Source organism: Alosa pseudoharengus, unplaced genomic scaffold (genome assembly GCF_046254945.1).
Source record: "Alosa pseudoharengus isolate Yale_2024_CS ecotype anadromous, Long Island Sound unplaced genomic scaffold, YU_APseudo_1.1 YU_APseudo_1.1_scf_6, whole genome shotgun sequence".
Lineage (NCBI taxonomy): Eukaryota > Metazoa > Chordata > Actinopteri > Clupeiformes > Clupeidae > Alosa > Alosa pseudoharengus.
The window spans coordinates 49,319-68,348 of NW_027468848.1; the positions used below are offsets into that span (position 1 = coordinate 49,319).

The window sequence follows — 19,030 nt, forward strand, 5'->3', positions numbered from 1 at the left end:
TCTCCGCAATTTCTTTCCCCGATTTCTACGGGCCCATTTCACTGCAACTTGGAATTCCTCTTGCCAATCCCTCATTCCTTTAGTGACTAATTTATCTAGTTCAGCGTCCAGTGTATCAGAATAGTGTTGTTTCAGGATCAATAAGTTGGTGTGTGCCCAGTTTCTTGCATTACCATTAATTAGCTCCATCGTTTGTGAGCTTGGTACTGCTGGCTTGATAATGTCGGTTAGATAGTCAACCAGGCGAGTGATGGTAGGTGGTTCCACTAGGACATCGTTTGGGGAGACATTCTGAAGATGGTGAAGCATCGTGATAACTTTGTACATAATGAGTACATTTTCTCCAAATTCAAGGTGAGTATTTTGTAGTGTGTTTGTCCTCTGTCGGTGTGATCTGTGTCTCGTTGTTGTGTTTGTTTAGTGTAATGTTGTGGTCCTTGTTTTTTGTCATAATGTCGTGTGTCATGTTGTCGTGCTTGTTGTTTGTGATAGTCAGAAGAACAGTCCCGTCCTTGTCTAAAAGAGGTCGTGTTTCGCCCCTTGTGGGCTGCTCGCCAATCCTGGGGAGCAGAAGGGTGACGTGGAGCTGGTGTAGCTGCCACCTCGGCATACGTTCTGTTTCTGTAAGTCTGTGTATTTCTGCTGTTTGCATAGTGTTTCACGTTGTCGGGGCCTTCTGCCATACCGTACAACTGTCCAACCATTATTTGTTGTTTGAAATGTCATGATCTCAGGTAAGTAAAGGTTATATTTTTTTAAATATTTTTTTGTATGGTAAAAAATAAAAGATAAGAAATGAGTTTGCTCGTAACTGTGGCTGAACAGCCTTATGGAAAACGAGCCTGTCGCAACGTTTCGGTTCAAATTAACCTTAAGGCAAGGCATGTTAAGTGGACTGTGTCAAAGAATCTGCTGAGCTGTGAACTGGCAGAATGAAGGGAAGGCAGTGGAGACTTCCCCTTATATATAATCTCTCTGTCAGGAGGCTCCTCCCCTCTTCCTTCGCAGCTCTCTCGAAGTCGAGGAACAGTGGCTTGGGGAAGTAAACCAATGAATTCTCTCGAACTGTGTTGTTTCATGGTGTATTTAATGTTATTTATGTCTTTTGGGGAGATTTTTTTGTGTTTTAAATAAAATGAGAGGAACATGGAGTGTTTTTGGTGTGTAGGTAAGTAAGGATCTGTGTGTTTTTATGTGTGTGAGTGGAAAAAACCCAATGTCAACAAGTGAGAGGAGAACAGGGGCCTATTGCACAAAACTAGGATAAGCGATTAAGCTCGGATATCTTGGTTATCCTGGCTCAATTGATCCGTGATCCGGTTGCACAAAAGCGGGATAAGGGGCAGCAGGATATGTTTTGGTATGAGTCACCATGGCGATTTATTCTGTGGAGCTAGCCTGCTCCAGACCAGGCTAAGTTCCAGGACCTATTTAATCTCATTCCATATTTCAGTCAGCAGTCACCACAAACGGACACCAATAATTATTCCACTACCCACTACACATTATCACATATAACTAGACCCACTGCCATTATTTAAACGTTTGTGATCATTAATTAACTTTCACATATCGCCATTTCCGACCTGTCATGCGACAATGTGACGTCACGGGAGCGCCGTAACCATTTCGCGCATGGTGGTTGCGACACTAGTTGCAATATTCTCCTAAACAGAGGTGTTGCTGTTTGTTGCTGTTGTGAAAAGGCTATCGCTACCTACTTTACACCGTAGAAGAAGCAATGAAGCCGTTCTAGTTGCCATGGTGAATCTGTGATCGGTGGCGGGGTCTATTTGAGGGAGCCGTGAGCGTGCACTTATCCAGGATAGGTTTCACCTGGCTTGATGAATCTGTGTCTGCTCATCCTGGCTTGCTCGTTGTGCAACCAATTAAGCCTGTACGCTCTTGTTTTGGATTCATTGAGCACAGCTCAGTAACTTATCCCGGCTGTCTTAATTCTGCTTTTATGCAATAGGCCCCAGGGTTACTTTGTTAAACGGGGGTTGACAAAACCTTGTTATCATAAGTGGTATTAATCGGTACTACGACGCTGATTAAGGAGTTGATTTGTTGAACCGGGGTTAACCTAATTGGAGTTTGTGCGCGTTCACATAAAAGGGGCGGGTTGCAGCGCAAGTCACCACTTTCAATGATGATGCAATTACCTTATTTTACGGACGAAGAATGCACAGTGGAATTAAGGCTACATTTATACATGGCCGGCTATTTTCATAAACGGACAATCTCCACTTTGGCCGGAGTTTTTAGAAATAATCGTTTTCTGTGATAAAAACGGGGTTTTCATGTAAAAGAGAGGCCAAACCCCAGGGAAATATCTGCGTCTTCCCTTCGTGTAAACGGGGCCTTAATAGCTCAAGCTACTTTGGCCAATCGGTTACACAGTTTGCTAATCAATAAACAAAGCCTAGTTCACGTGTTGATTTAGACCTACAATAAAACCAATCTCTAAAATAGGCACTGCATTCTAAGTTTTTTATTCTAACTTAAAATAGCTTTATGGATTTTTTTTTTTCTAATTAGATCTACATTTACGTTTTAAAATGAATTATATGGTGCAGCCTCTGAAGATTATTCTTGCGAGTAGCATATTTTAACGTGCGGTTTTTGATTGTCATTACGTGATCACGTTCATTTTGAGAGCACTGATATAGCCTATAGCAGTGTTTCCCAAACTTTTTTTCTGGCGACCCACTTTTCAAAAATGACAGACCATCGCGACCCATTTCACTTCAAATCTACCCTGCCACCACCAATATTGTTTTTTTAGGCCACAGGTTCTCCAACTTTTCTATGCCTCCCCAACCATACATTGCTATAGAATCCCTGCTTTGAATACGGTTGTGTTGCATTTAAAGCAGCGTGAAAAGTTGGAAATGACTACTGAAAAGATACGTTTTAATGCGCATCCGAGAGTAGGGGAAATTCTCGCATGTTGCGCAATAGTCATTCGTCAGCATAAGCTGTTCCTGTATTTCTAAAAAAAAAAAAAATGTTGTAGGCTACGTTGCGTTGCAAACAAATGTGTCCATAACACTGTGGACGTCAATTCCAATGTAAACAGCAAATAACTCAAGTCGTTATATTGTATTGTTGTATTATATTATATTGTATAGTCGTTATATCAGAACAAGAGGCGTTTGCGCAATAGCAGGAAGAATGCGCCTTTACTTTGGAGTTAACGAGGTAGAAAACGAGAGGAATAGTGTTTAAAATGCCCATTTAAATTGTAGACTATAATGCACTGTTGTGCATTTTAAATCAGAAATAAGAATGTGAGGAGGTTGCTATTAACTTTAAAGATTGCATCTGCAATCGAAACTGTATGCAAATTGAATGGCCTTATGTCCGGTCTATGGATGTCTGCTTTAGTTGACAGCACGGTCACTAGATTTTAATCAGTAAAGTTGAGGAGCTGGTATCTATTAATGTTCGTGCAAATAGGCGGATTCATGTCCCTTGCAGTTTGTAACTGACAGTAGGCCTAGGCTATTCTTGCTCAGATGTTCAGCATATGTAGGCATATGCCCGATTTATTTTCGGACATACAGTATTCTTGCTCAGATGTTCAGCATCACCGATGGAATACATGAATTGTTCACGTAAGGGCATATATATATATATATAAGGCGCTCAAGTTCAATTGCGATGTAGATGGGGTTGTTATAGAGTTGGAGTCAGTGACCGCGATCCAACGGGGGCTCCACTACCTGTACCTGCCAGATGTTGGTCCAGAGAAAGTGAAACCCCACTACAGTTACATCAAGAAACATATAAACTTTGACGAATATACTAGGGCTGCAGCTATCGATTCTTTTTGTAATCGATTAATCTAGCACTTTATTGATCGATTAATCGATTAATCGGATAATTTTTTTTTTGCATTTTTAAACAACCAAAACAAATGATGCATAACGAAAATGACATGGCTATAAAATGATCAAGCAATTGGCACAGAGGTATTTATTCTAACTCCAACATTTGGCTCCAAAACTAAGCCCTTTTATTGCAATTTACCCATTTAGTGTTTATAAGTGCCAGTGCCAACAATATAATAATGTTCAAAATGCTCTCTGTAAAATTGCAGCCACTTGTGCATGATTTAGCTGGGCGAACAAAGCTGTCCATACTATGTTGTGAAGTGCTGGGAGGGAGAAGAGGGAAAGCAATTTAATGTATTAATATGCACAAGTTTCATGCTGTAATCTAGACCTGACATCAAAGTAAATATCTGCTTTATGTAGATTTCTACACCTGCAGCATTTACCATTAGGCTACTAACAAATAGTTTTACCATTAGGCTACTAAAAAATAGCCTACCATTAGGCTACTAAAAAATAATTTCTGGGGTGAGCCTATTTGCTATGGTAACCTAGCAACCCGTGTGTGTGTGTGCGCACGCGTGCGGTGCGTGAGGGAAGATGAGGGTGCATGCATGTGTGTATAAGAAGGTGTTCTTTTTTAGGCATACTGTCTTGCAATTGAACGTGAATAAGTTTAGGCCTACTACTTAAAAACAATAAAGCTAAACATTATATCACGACATCGCTACAAATACAGTATGTGTAGGGTTAGGGTTAGGGTATTGTGTACATCAATGTAGGCTATAGGCTACGTAGATAGATGATAGATAGCCTACTTTATTGACGCTTGATGAAACAGCATGGAGTGGATGTTTTCGGTTCATATGCTTGTTCTTTTCCTTTTTGAGTATGTAATGATCCCAAAACTTTACTTAAAAAATTTAGACATTCTTGACTCCGCCATCGCGCCAGCTAAATTCAGAATGTATCACGATTCACGCGCTAGTGGTGTGCTTCCTAAACAACGGTCCGTGTGGAACAATCAGATCCCTGCGCGTATAGTGCGCGTCATAGGAACGTGGCTTCGAGGCAGGGTTTTTGCCTCGAGTAATTTTTGTAATCGAGTTATTCGAGTAACTCGATGAATCGTTTCAGCCCTAGAATATACCTCCAAAGGTCAGAAAGCGTTGAGCCACTGCTGTGGTATCACACTTTCGTACCTCGATGGGGGGTACTATTTTAATCTGACGGCCTTTCCCAAGGACAAAAAATGTCCGAGTGCTCTGCTGGAAGAGATGCTGACATACAAAGGTATTGTTGCAATGGCTATGAATGAAGTGGTTCTGAACTTCCAAGAGCAACTACAGATGTTGGGTGAGAAGGACCTGAGAAGGCCATCAATGGCGAAACAGTGCCTGACAAAAACAGCCAAATTTCACGTGCTCTCAAGGGACCTTGAATTTGTGCTGTCTTTGCTCTAGCGTGCCATCTCTCATGCAACCATCTCAACAGCACGGACAAATATGTGACCCTGGTGCCTAACATCAACCAGTTTGGTCAAAAGGATTTCGATTTCGTTAAGAGACAGCAGTCAGAATCTAGAATCTAGTCAGAATTTGAGTCTGATACTGCTCCATTGAGCTGTGATTATGGGGCGTGTTTCAAACGAACCAGGAAAAAAAATGCCTCTGCACTCAATTGGATAGACCTACAACCAATAAGAGCAACGGAGTGTGTGACGTATGTTAAGCGACGCATAGTTGTTGTCAACAGAACTCAACTGCACGCTGGAAGAAGTAGAAGAAGAAGATGAGCGTGAACGACTTTTGCCGGTGTTGTAAAAAGAATGTAAGGATACACAGAGTCATTCAACACATGAACCTCATTTTTGAGAAAAACAGTAAAGGCGAATGCATATACGAACAAGTTCTCCGTTTAGGATTACAACTCCACAAAATGGCAAACAAATCGCATCGCATTTCTCGGTCCTGTCAGAACATAATAACACGGTTGGAATGCAACATGCCCGTGTTTAAAAAATGGACAGACGACAAAGGAGACCAGCCTGAAGAACCGTGTTCATCTGAGGCATCAGAGAAAAGAGACCGGGACCCTACTCCTTCCAAGACGCCCAGGACTCTGAAAAAGTTCTGCCCCAATCCGTATATTATTATATTATATCCAAATATTGTTTTCATAAATGACAATGTAAATAATTGCTTCTATTTAATTTACAGATATACTTTTGTTACACATTTCTCTATCATCTTCACTCACTTTTCTTTGAATTTTACTTAATAAAAACTCCTTGGCTTCTTTCTCTATTCCTTGTTTTTTGAATAAAGCCTCATAAAAGTTATGAATTTCTTTTAAAAGAATTTCTTTATCTGTTATTCTGTTCCCTTCTTTATCTTTGATTCCTCTAATTTCTTCAGATTTTTGTCTGCTTTTTTCCAGATTATAGAAAAACTTTGTACATTTTTCTCCCTCTACCATATATTTTGCTCTACTCCTAATCATTGCACCTTTTAGCTTTTCTTCCTCAAATTTATTTAGTTCTTCCTGCAACTCCATTATTTTATTTACATCCTCTCTTTTCATCTACTTTTCCCAGTTATTGTTCTAATTCTTTTTTCAATGAGAATTCTCTTATTTTTTTGTCACGTCTTGCTTTTTTACAGAATGTTAATGTGTATTTCTTTATCTCATATTTTAAATTATCCCACCATATTCTTAAACATCCTTTGTACATACACATTTCTTCCTTCTTCTTTATGATAAGTTCCTGCACCTCCATTTTATACATGTTATTATTTAAAACCTCTGTATTTAAAATCCAAACTCCAGGCCCTCTTTCCACTTTATTAAAATCCAGTTGCAATTCCATAAAATCATGATCACTAAAATAGCATTTCTTATAGAACACTTTTTTCACCTCCCCCTCCCATTCATTTTTCACTAAACACATATCTATTCTACTTTGTTTTATTTTATCCATTACAATTTGCATTCTACTATATTTTCTAAAATCTTTGTTTCTTGCTCTCCAGACATCTTGCAGGTTATGTTTTATCGTTAGGTTCTCCAACTCTCTTCTCCCTTTATCCGTTCTATAAACCATTTGTTCATTTATGTCCTCCCTTTTCAGCACAGTATTAAAATCACCCATAACAACAACATTTCCCCACCCTTCAATTAAAACATTCAACCTTTTAAAAAACTCTTCTTTTTCCAATTCTTCATTTGGTGCTTGTATATTACATATAGTAACTTTTTCATTTTCTTTTTCAATTTGTAAAGTTAAAACCTTCCCCTCATTGTCACTATATATTTCATTCACTGCCCCACATGTTTCTTTTTTATTTAAAACAGCTAAACCTCTGCCTTGCTTTCTGCTAACATTGTAAAACACTTCACCATCCCATATTTTCCTAAAACCCTCTCCAATATCATTAGTCCAATTTGTTTCTTGTAATAAAATAATTTGATTTTTTTCAGTCACCTTTATTAGTTTCTCTAATTTTGTTGGATTTACACCCCTTCTCATATTAATGCAAATAAAATCCCAGCCCATTAAAAAAATAAATAGAAATAAAAACCCATATTAAAACCCATCATTTAAGTATTTTCTTTCTCCTCTCCTCCTAAGTGTGCATGCAATTTCTTTTTTCTCCTCTTTTCCTGGTCCTCTAAATCCCCTTTTATGTTTAACTGCGTCTGTTTTGGTTTTACTCGGGGTTGTTTAAAAGATAATAACCTAGATAAAAACCCACCCTCTTCTTCAGCGTCTCTTAAAGTATTTACACAAATAAAGTAGGCCTACTTTGATTTTCTGTAACCCTTACCATTTACCTTTACTTATCCTTTTGAATAAGCATCAAGATGATCAGTGTAATTTTGGCTTACTAACCTTAATTACTCTCAATTAAAAAATAATAATAAAAAAAAAAAATCGCAACTATTTTTGCAATTTTCACTTCCTCTCGCAATTTCTTCGCAACAAACAGCTAAAAACACCGCAACTTCCATCGCAATTTTTTAGAAAAGTTGTCCCGAAATCAGGCATTTTAGATGGGGGGGCTGGAGGGACTGACTTTTAAGCTGCATAGCAAGCTAGTAGCTACTACTAGCTAAATCTAACTCAAGTCTATCCAATTTAAGCTGCATTTTATTATTATTCTACATCATACAATCACAAATGTAAACAAGGCTTTCCTGTAAAATTAAAGAGTAGCCAATCTAGATAGATAACCTTACCTGATATAAAGTGGGCGCCGCAGACACGAGCATTTTTGATGATGTCCTCATTCCAGTCCACACGTTTAATAGCTTCCAGCCACAGACGCCTTCGGTTCCTCTGAAATGGTCGTGGTCCTGTCGGAATCCTATAAAACTTTAGTTCACTGGTTGAATAGCGGTTAGTACAACCGTACACGCAACAACCTGACATGTTGATGCCTTAAACAGTTCATGAATACCTACTAACTGGTTGCTACCTCGTCTTCCTCAATCAGAACTGCTGGAAAATAACCCGACTTCTGTTGCCAAAATGCGCGCGCAAATATTTGCTGACGTCGGATGTAAATGGCTCTATACACGAGCTTTATGGTAAGTGTAGTATTTTTACAGTGGTCTTCAGATGTGATATCTGTGGTAGCAGTGGATTCCACATATGATGCGACTAAGGTTTAGTGAGCATTTGTAAGCCTGGCCCACCCTCTGGTGGCGATGGAGGGGAGTGACAGCTGTACTTGCATATTGTGTCACTTAAACAACACTTGTCGATTCAGCCAAGCAATGCTCAGGTTCAAGAGTTATGTAGGCCTGGAGAAAACAGGAACTCAACACGTCAGAAAAAAGGAGAACAACTTTGGTGTCCGAGGCAAGGCAACTTACATATTGTGCATCATGGGGAGTGTGATCCAATCAGAATTACTTTGGAGGATTTCATCTGTGGTGGTGGGTTCCACATTTGATACTTGTGGCAGCGGTCTTCACATCTGATTTTTGTGGTCTGTTTCATCACCGAGATACAGCCATGCGCAACACCTGGAATCACATATGAATCAGGGTCTACTGCCAATAGCCAAGGCCCATAGCTTGGAGTTCAGCCCGCTCTCCTTGGTCACAAGAGATGTGTACACCTTCAACCTAAAACCAGCAGGTTCCCCACAGTTGTCACCTATTGAACCCTGTCTCCTGCTTAACCTTCCCTTCCTATTCACGCTGTACATCTGCATATACATATATGAATGTATCTAAAAATCTGTGTATTAGTAGGCTACATATTACATATGTATACCTGTACATCTGTGCATTACCTTATACAAGGATACAAGGAAGTATATTGTCACATGCATATAGTTACTGGTAGTAAGAAATGCAGTGAAATTAAGTCTGGTGTCAGCCTATTTGTGCATTTATGGGGGGGGGGGGTAAAAAGTGCAATAGAAGAGGGGTTTAGTAGATTAAGTGGCAAGGGCTGCATAAGAAAGGTGGGGGAGGATTGGGATGGGGGGGGGGCACCAACAAAGAGCACCCAAGAACAACAGGGACAAGGAAAAACTCCCTTACCAAGGAAGAAACCTTGGGCATATCCACGGCTCAAGGGGCTAACCCAACTGCCAGGGGTCATGGTGTGTGTGTGGGGGGATGACAAGGGAGATGGGATAGTGTGCTGTGTATGTGGGGAGAGGGCAGTGTGCAATATGTGTGTTGGAGAAGCTTCCTCATGAGACAATGTGCTGTGTATTGGGGGGGGGGCAGGGGGCAGTGTGCTGTAAGTATGTTGAGGATGTGTGTTGGAGAAGCTTCCTGATGAAATAATGTGCTCTGTATGTAGGGGAAAGGGGGGGGCAGTGTACTGCAAGTATGATGTATGTGAGTGATGACAGTGAAGATGTGTGTGTGGGCGGGAGGGGAGTGGAGCAGTGACTGTGTGTGTGTGTGTGTAGTGTGGGTAGGTGGGGGCAGTATGCTGTAAGTATGTAGAGGATGTGTGTTGGAGAAGATCCTGAAGACAATGTGCTGTGTATGTAGGGAGGGGGGGGAGCAGTGTGCAGCAAGTATGTAGAGGAGGCTTACTGTAGCAAGCAGTGTGCTGTATGTATGTGAGGTGATGACAGAGATGATGTAAGTGTGTGTGTTGGGGGTGGGGGCAGAAAGGCTAGGCAATCAAGGACATGGGTAGATAGATGGAGGAGAAATCAAAAATAATAAATAAAAAGTTCTATGGAGATGTGCAAAAGTTGGAGAAAGTCAGATATGTGTGTGTGTGTGTGTGTTTTGACGTGTGATGAAATAAGAAAATAAACTAGAATTGCGGTTCCGAGGAACTGCAAGAGTGGGTTTGATCAGTGGCACGGAACTCGGCCTCATCCAAGGATTCCAACGGTACCTCATTTATGAAAATCGGGCACACGGATCGATCAAAAGTTGTCTGCATTAACGCAACATCCAATAAGCTAAAACGCATAAATAACATGGTTGCTATGCTGGTTGCTATGGTGGTCGCTAGGTTGACATTACAGGGGTGGTTTCTAGGTTGTTGCTAGGGTAATTAGTTAGTTGCTAGTAAGCCATCTTAAGCTGACTGCATAAAGTGATTATTTTAAGAGATACATTTTCAAACCAGAACTGTGTATAGGTCATGGTTAAAAACGTATCAGAATCTCAGAAATAATCACGTAATGCAGCCAGTTTAAGATTTTTTAAGAAGTCAGATTTTTTAAAGGCAATCAAATTTCTGCTGACTCTCTTCTGGCTGCGGTTAAAGGCCAGCGCCTGCTGAGAGGCCTGAAGGGTCAGTTCTGAGGTTGTTGGCTGCTGGAACCGAAAAAAGGACTGCATTTTCTTAAAAGACAATGTGACTGAAGTGCGGGCAAAGTTTGCACAGAAATGTACGATTTTTCCCACCCTCATCGACCTTGTCATAAAACTTGTTTAAATGATCACACGACGCCTCCTTGCTGCTTTGTTGTCTACATCAGCATTTCTCAAACTTCTTTGACCTGAGGCCCAGTCAAGGCATACTTTGGGGTCATAGGGCCCACCTACATGAACCCACCCCCTCCTCCCAACCCCTATCAAATTGTAATGATATCACAATTATTATTTTTATACTATATTGCCTACATGCACTTCAAAACAGTCAATGTTTAAAGTGCTAAGATTGTTTACAAAAGTTTGTGAAAGCATGCACATCAGAGTACTGCTTTACTAATGTAAAATATAATTAGGCCTACACTAGTTTCATTGTTTTTGCATTGTTGCATGATTGATATGCTATTTAATTACATTTCATTTGAATGCCTGAATGTAAGAATTCAGGAAACACAATACCAGCTTTTAACATTTCTGTTGTTAGTTTATGTAAATCACATAACACATGAACTGTTTACATACTACTGATAGCCCATTACTGTACACAATAATACTGTGCCCATTCATTAACATATATTAAACATCAGGCGTCTTGTTTACACATTTAAACCATATTTGCACTTCGAATTTCGCTTCCAAACTGTAATAACTACATCTACAAAGTCTAAAGAAGATAACCATGTAGTCTGTTCATAGATAAGATCAATTTTGACAGAACTACAGACTTCGTGAAAGTAGCCTAGTAGTCCTACATAAAAGGCTCCATATTCACTTCATTGCAAAATCGCGGTTGGTCTGTTTACACACTAAAACCATATTTACAGTGCATGAAAATGCACTGTACTGTTCTTCCTAGGCAACTTCTTCTTCTTATTACAGTGCATGAAAATGCACTGTACTGTTCTTCCTAGGCTTCTTCTTCTTATTATTATTATTATTATTCCGCTTACCACTTTTTCTAGACGCAATTTCTCTTGAACAGTTTAACTTAGAAACTTCATTCAAACTTTGTAACGTAGGTCTTCAAACAGATCGGGTTGCTATCTCTTTTCAACTTTGAAACTTTTATACTTTTTAAACTATTAAAGAAAAACTTTTTAAAAATCCCCATAGACTTAACATTGCCGATCATAATACGGCCATTAAGCAATTAGAATCCTATGGCAGGTGTTCAGGCCACCTGGATCTCAACTGCCAGTCTCAGGCTTTAAGCATACAAACTGGCCCTATTAAGACTACACATCCTGTTAAACTGCTTCCTCTGCCAAAAACTGTTTCAAAATAAAAGTCCTCACTACAATATTTCACTGTTAAACAATTTAACCCTTTAAACTACTGAACTTTTTAACTGTTTAGCCATTGTAACTGTTACTTGTCATCAACTATGACTCCTACCCACTGTAGCTAGTTAGCATGGTTAGCATAGTTAGCATGCTAGCAAGTTAGCATGCTAGCATGTTATCATGCTAGTTAGCATTTTTAGCAAAATTACTAAAAATGATTAGCTAAGTTAGCTAAGTCACATGGTTAGCATAGTTAGCATGCTAGCATGTTAGCATGCTAGTTAGCATTTTTAACAAAACTGCTAAAAATGATTAGCTAAGTCACATGGTTAACATAGTTAGCATGCTAGCAAGTTAGCATGCTAGTTAGCATTTTTAGCAAAATTACTAAAAATGATTAGCTAAGTTAGCTAAGTCACATGGTTAGCATAGTTATCATGCTAGCATATTAGCATGCTAGTTAGCATTTTTAGCAAAACTGCTAAAAATGATTAGCTAAGTCACATGGTTAACATAGTTAGCATGCTAGTAAGTTAGCATGCTAACATGTTAGCATGCTAGTTAGCATTTTTAGCAAAATTACTAAAAATGATTAGCTAAGTTAGCTAAGTCACATAGTTAGCATAGTTAGCATGCTAGCATGTTAGCTAGCATTTTTAGCAAAACTGCTAAAAATGATTAGCTAAGTTAGCTAAGTAACATGGTTAGCGTAGTTAACATGCTAGTTAGCATTTTTAGCAAAACTATTAAAATGATTAGCTAGGTTAGCTAAGTAACATGGTTAGCATAGTTAGCATGCTAGTTAGCATAGTTAGCATAACTGCTAAAATTATTAGCTAAGTTAGCTAAGTAACATGGTTAGCATGCTAACATTGTTAGCATAGTTAGCATGTTTAGTAAAACTGCTAGAAAATGTTAGTTAAGTTAGCTAAGTAACATGGTTAGCATGCTAGCACTGCTATAAAACATTAGCTAAGTAGCATGGTTAAAAGAATTAAAAATCTTAGCATAACTTCTAGCAAACATTAGAGCCATTCAAACTTTCAGTTATCGTCAAATATCTACCTATACACAGCCATTAAACTATTTGAATATCAACATTCATTCAACTTCCAGTCTGTCAACAACTTTTAAATTATTTACCTTCAACTTTTAAACGGTCTACTTTTAAACTATCATTAAACTATCTATTAAACTAGCTGTCTATCAACAACTTTTAAACTATCTACTGTCTATCAACAACTTTTAAACTATCTACATTCAACTTTTAAACAGTCTACTTTTAAACTATCAACTTTTATTAAGCTATGCAACCACCATGTCTATCCTAGCATCACCGTAGTAACCATCTCTGTATTATTCGTTTTAACTATACATGATATTTTACATCACAACTTTAGCATTTTCATGCACTGGTAATTCCTTGGAATTGCATTTCTAGTTACAGTGCATGAAAATGCACTGTACTGTTCTTCCTAGGCAACTTCTTCTTCTTATTATTATTATTATTCCGCTTACCACTTTTTCTAGACGCAATTTCTCTTGAACAGTTTAACTTAGAAACTTCATTCAAACTTTGTAACGTAGGTCTTCAAACAGATCGGGTTGCTGTCTCTTTTCAACTTTGAAACTTTTATACTTTTTAAACTATTAAAGAAAAACTTTTTAAAAATCCCCATAGACTTAATATTGCCGATTATGACATCATAATACGGCCATTAAGCAATTAGAATCCTATGGCAGGTGTTCAGGCCACCTGGATCTCAACTGCCAGTCTCAGGCTTTAAGCATACAAACTGGCCCTATTAAGACTACACATCCTGTTAAACTGCTTCCTCTGCCAAAAACTGTTTCAATATAAAAGTCCTCACTACAATATTTCACTGTTAAACGATAAGCCTATCTCATCTAAAAATGGCGTCTCTTCCGTTTTGCTACATTAAGACGTATCACTACTTCCGGTCATACGGAACACCATTTACGGTGAATGGCAATGGCACAGATGATTTGCACAAGGCGGTATTGTGTGCCTCTGTGTACCAACAGCAGACCAAAACAACCATATTTGAGCTTTCAAAATTTTCCCCGCGATGTGGACCGTCAAAGAAAATGGATTCAAGCCATCAGGAGAGAGGAAGGCCCACTGTTTAACGTCTCTAATAGCACAGTCCTTTCTAGTATGCATTTCCGTAGCAGTGACCTGTACAAAACACCTAGTGGTTTTAACAAACCAGAGGTCTCTGACACAACCCAAGCCAGGAAGTCTGTTTTTGAAAGGACAACTGAGAGACTGGGGTTTGATGTTCATGAAGTCCAACAACCTTGTGGAAAGAAGATGTTGATGTTGCTAGCTACCTTAGCTTAGCTAGCCAGCCTAGCTACGGACCATAACTACAACGCAGGACCATCCCCAGGTAAGATTTGATCCGAGTATATGAACTGGCAAGGAGATAAATAGCTAGGTGTACATTTGCATATACATTATGTTTATTTGGAGGATTTTACTGGCTCTGTGCACTACATAATTAGTACTTAAATTGTACCAAAACGTAAGAAATAACATTAGCCTACAATGTGCAAGTGTTAAGCTTCTTAAAACCATGGGTGACTGATGAGCACTGATGCTAGTCTGACTGCAGTCTGCTCGGTTTCAAGTCGATATTTAAACGCAATTGTAGCTTCCACCTTTTTCCTAAATACACCAGCCTACGGTATGATATGAAAGACGAACTTCGTGTTTGTGTTATGGTGGGTGAACGGCACACGTTTCTCGCTCGTTGTAATCGCTTTAAAAAAGCACCTAAAGATGAATGCTTCAGTTGTGCAAAAATGTATGAAATACAATTTATGCAACTGTTTTCTTAAACCCGCGGGCAGCTCCAAGGATTACTGCTGTGTGTCAGTCTGCTCGGTTTCAAGTAGATATTTAAACGCAATTTTAGCTTCCACCTTTTTCCTAAATACACCAGCCTACGGCATGATATGAAAGACGAACTTCGTGTTTGTGTTATGGTGGGTGAACGGCACACGTTTCTCGTTCGTTGTAATCGCTTTTAAAAAGCACCTAAAGATGAATGCTTCAGTTGTGCCAAAATGTATGAAATACAATTTATGCAAGTGTTTTACGCTTCTTAAACCCGTGGGCAGCTCCAAGGAGCACTGCTGTGTGCCAGTCTGCTCTGTTTCAAGTAGATATTTACGTGATTTTAGCTTCCCCCCGCCTACGTGCACTACGTGGAGTTTGTCTCTACCTAGTGCTGCACAGAGCCAATAGCCCTAGGTAACAAAGCAAAGATATAGATAGTAATGTTAGCTAGGTTTAGACAGCAAATTGTGTTTGTGTGTCTGTGTCTGTTTTAAACTAAACAAGAGATTATTTCATACATTTATATTTCATACACCTTTTACTGAAACACAGATTATTGTGATGCTATTTTGTGTCACAGCACTCATAACTTACTACAGTATGTCATCATTGCACACTAAAGTAATTGTAGTGTACCGTAATTAATTAACCTGTTCATTCGCTAGCGCCCCTAGTGGTCGCGCCGCCGATCCCGAACTGATAACATCAAAGTTACAACAAACTAACAACAAAACTAAATAATATATTTTCATAAACAATGTGGCAATACAATAAGAACTAATATTCATACAAACACACACAATTTCAGATGCATAGGTCCTACAGTTCACTAGAAAACAGTTAAAAGAAAAACTGCTCATAATCAATGAATTGTAACCTGACGGTAACGTCTCCCAAACTAATCGTTCATTTAGTCATGTTACAGTTGTCAAAAAAGTTTTTTTTTGCCATATAAAATCATTTCATATCTAAAAGATGAAATCACAAGACTGGGTAGATTATCTATTCACATTTGAGTAGTTTATTATCGTACTCACATAATGGTGAAAAACGTGTATTAATTTTCCATATGACGCAATCAACATATTTCCGATCTCGTAGGGGTCATATAAAAACGTTTTTTTCCAAAACCATGGCTATATTACGAAAGCTTAACATGTCCTTTACAATACTATATGGTTTTTATTCACTCAAACACATTGTACTCCTTTTTTTATAACAGTTTCCATGTTTAGCGCAAGTAGCTAAACTACTTCCGCATTTGACACCAGCCCATCTAATGTGATTATTCTTCTAACCATGGTTCCTGACCTGATTGACACCTGTTTTATCCAATAGTACTGGCTTTCAGCTTCAAAATGGTATGACGATTGCCTGACTTCGAAAGACATTGAGGTGTGATTGGTTAGTGCGTAACCAGACTTGTCCCCCTTGCGCCATTATTCTCTCACATGCGTTGTTTACATTTGCGCAGATGCGCACAAGTCTTGTTGACGAACCCTGCCTGTGCCAGTCAGGTCTGCATAATTTTCGCAGTATTGGTAGACTTAACCAACAGAATTGAAGAGATTTAACAGGGAACAGGTTTTCAACATGCTTTCTAGCGAGGGAGAAGATGGCAACATGTCTTCTTGATGGCCTAGCTTCCAGCCACCATGGAATCCTATTTGAAGAAAGGCTAATTGGGTCCTGAACATGTAAGTATCTGTAGTTTGATTGCGTACTGAAATGAACATGCATTTAGAGCTTGAATGAGTTTGGATTCAGATATATTTAAGAAATGCCTATATGTAGAATTGCCTATATGTATTGGCTAAAGTTAGCTGTTTGCGAACTACAGTTAGCTAATGCTAGCTAATGTAATGAAAATGGCCTAGGCCAGGTAGCATACTGAAAGAACAAACGTCTGCCTATGGGCTTTTGTTGTTGTTAGAATTTCGATGGTATATTCATTGAGATAAAGTAGGTGATAATTACAAATGAAACATTTGATTTGGAACAACTATTCAAAGTTAGCCTTTGGTCTCTTGAGTTCAGTTTACTCCATTTGAAGACGTAAAACAGGCTTAGCTCATGCAAAAATGTTTCAAACCAGCACGGATATTTTTCCCCTCGAGGTGGATAGACTAATGTAGTGGTGGTAAAAATGTGTAGGTTACTGTCTCTGCACATGAGCAAAATGATAATAAAGGACTTAGCAAAGGTGTATTGTGTGGAGAGAGTATTTGCTGCAGCTGCTATGTTTTAATTAATCTAATTAGCGTCGCGATCGTGCAGCAAAAAAGTAAGTAGGTCCTGTATGGAACTGATTATTTGCAGGGAAACTCGCCTATAGCCTGGCTAATTCTAATAATCAGCCTTCCACAACAGTCTAAGACCTTGCAGTTTATGATGTTACATTAACTAATTTTGTAATCTTCGATTTAATATCTTGTATGATAATATGCATGTTGTCGTGCAGATGACCTGTGTATAACTGTCAATCATTAGTAAAGTACATGTATTCCTCATGCTGACATAATAGGACAGGGAAATTTAGTCCAGCTTGTGTTTTGTTCTACAATATCAATGCCAAGTCAAATGCATGCTTATGTGTAAACATGCTATGTATGCATCTAATATGTAGGTTAGCCTATGGATTGTTTCCTGTATGTTTATCTTTTGCCACTTTTTAATTTCAGAGTGAACCACACCTGTCCCTGTCTCATCCCAGTCTCTCCCATCACTCAACGTGGCTGCAGAGGACCCTCTGTATACAGCTCACCCTTCCTTCCCTGTGTCCCTCCCATTGCCTTCTTCAGCTGAAGGGCCTTCAGTTGATCAGCACCCCACAGCTCTGTCCTGTCAGGTGATGCAGGCCTTCCACGAGCTACATGGGCAAGGCACACCACCAGCACTATGCAGAGCAGCCGCACCACCACAACTGCGTGCAACACCACACGTAGCTGCTGCTTCTGTACCTGACTTAGCAGACAGATGGCATGGAGTTCAGGTGGATCTCCTGAAGTTGTACAGCACATTACTAGCTTAGTAATTGTTCTGGCTAATAGAACTCGGATGTGAACATTTTGTTTTTGTTATTCGGAAGACTGACATCACAGGGACAAATGTGAGGAAACCTCACAAACAAGTGCAAATCCACTGCAAGTGTCAACATCACAAGAGCTTACAGTAGAATACATTACTGCATTGCTAAATGATTTAGAAGTAACTAAACATTCATTTGGATAGGTTTTGGGTATATTTTGGAGTGGGTTAAGACCATCATTTAGATTCCCATAAGAAAATGCCTCATATTACCCAGAAATTAAGTCAGGATGGTTTGCTGTAGGATATAATGCATGGAAAAACTAGACACACTTGATATTCAGTGATTGATGTGTTGTTTTGTATTTGGTGATTTTGGATAAGCTATGAGACACTTGGAAACGCCTAAACATACCATATGAAATCTGCTCTGTAACACCTGTAAACCTTTACCTATGATGTTCAAAATTTACACACATACTACCATGATGTTGTTGAATCATGAAGTGCAGTTTTTAATTTCCTAAGACTCTCATAACCAGTTCCACACTACAATAAACAAACAAAACAGTAGGCGTTTTGTATTTTTTGTATTTTTTTTGCTTTTGCAGCTGTAAAATTGAACACAGAATTAACTTAATAAAATACTGAATATGTTTGAAGTTGATGGCCCAGGTGTCCTCTTTACTTTAATCCATTATTATTATTATGCAATTTGTAGAGCCATAGATATTTAAGTTTAAAATGAAACCATCCAATATAGGCGGAAATTGCCCATTTATGCCTACTGCACCAACAGGTTAATAAGCATGTGTTGTTTACAGTTTAGCAGGATGTCAGCATCAGGGAAATAAGCTATTCTTGATATGGACTGAGTTTAAAGAGGTGCTGTGATCTGTTTCATTATTTCTCTACTTTTTCTCTATTTGTTTGCATCAGGTAGGTGCATTGGATGCAGCTCACATGAGGATAGTGGAACTGGAGGTGCTGGTGTTGTCACGTGAGTATTTTCACTTCCCTGCTCTTCTACATGCATACACACGCACCCATACACTCCCACATGCTAAGTTGTTAGTAATAATCACTGAATCCGAAATCAAGAAAATACATCGAGAAATATGTCCCACATGCTGATCAACAGAATAATTGTA

The 19,030-nt window shown here is 38.9% G+C and overlaps 1 long non-coding RNA gene across 1 annotated transcript; it reads left to right on the plus strand.

Moving 5' to 3' along the window:
• The first annotated feature begins 16,174 nt into the window (after positions 1–16,174).
• Positions 16,175–18,541, plus strand: LOC143105782 (uncharacterized). The gene is made up of 2 exons (XR_012983541.1): positions 16,175–16,549; positions 17,534–18,541. It is a non-coding gene; the product is annotated as an uncharacterized LOC143105782 (long non-coding RNA).
• The last annotated feature ends 489 nt before the right edge of the window (positions 18,542–19,030 follow it).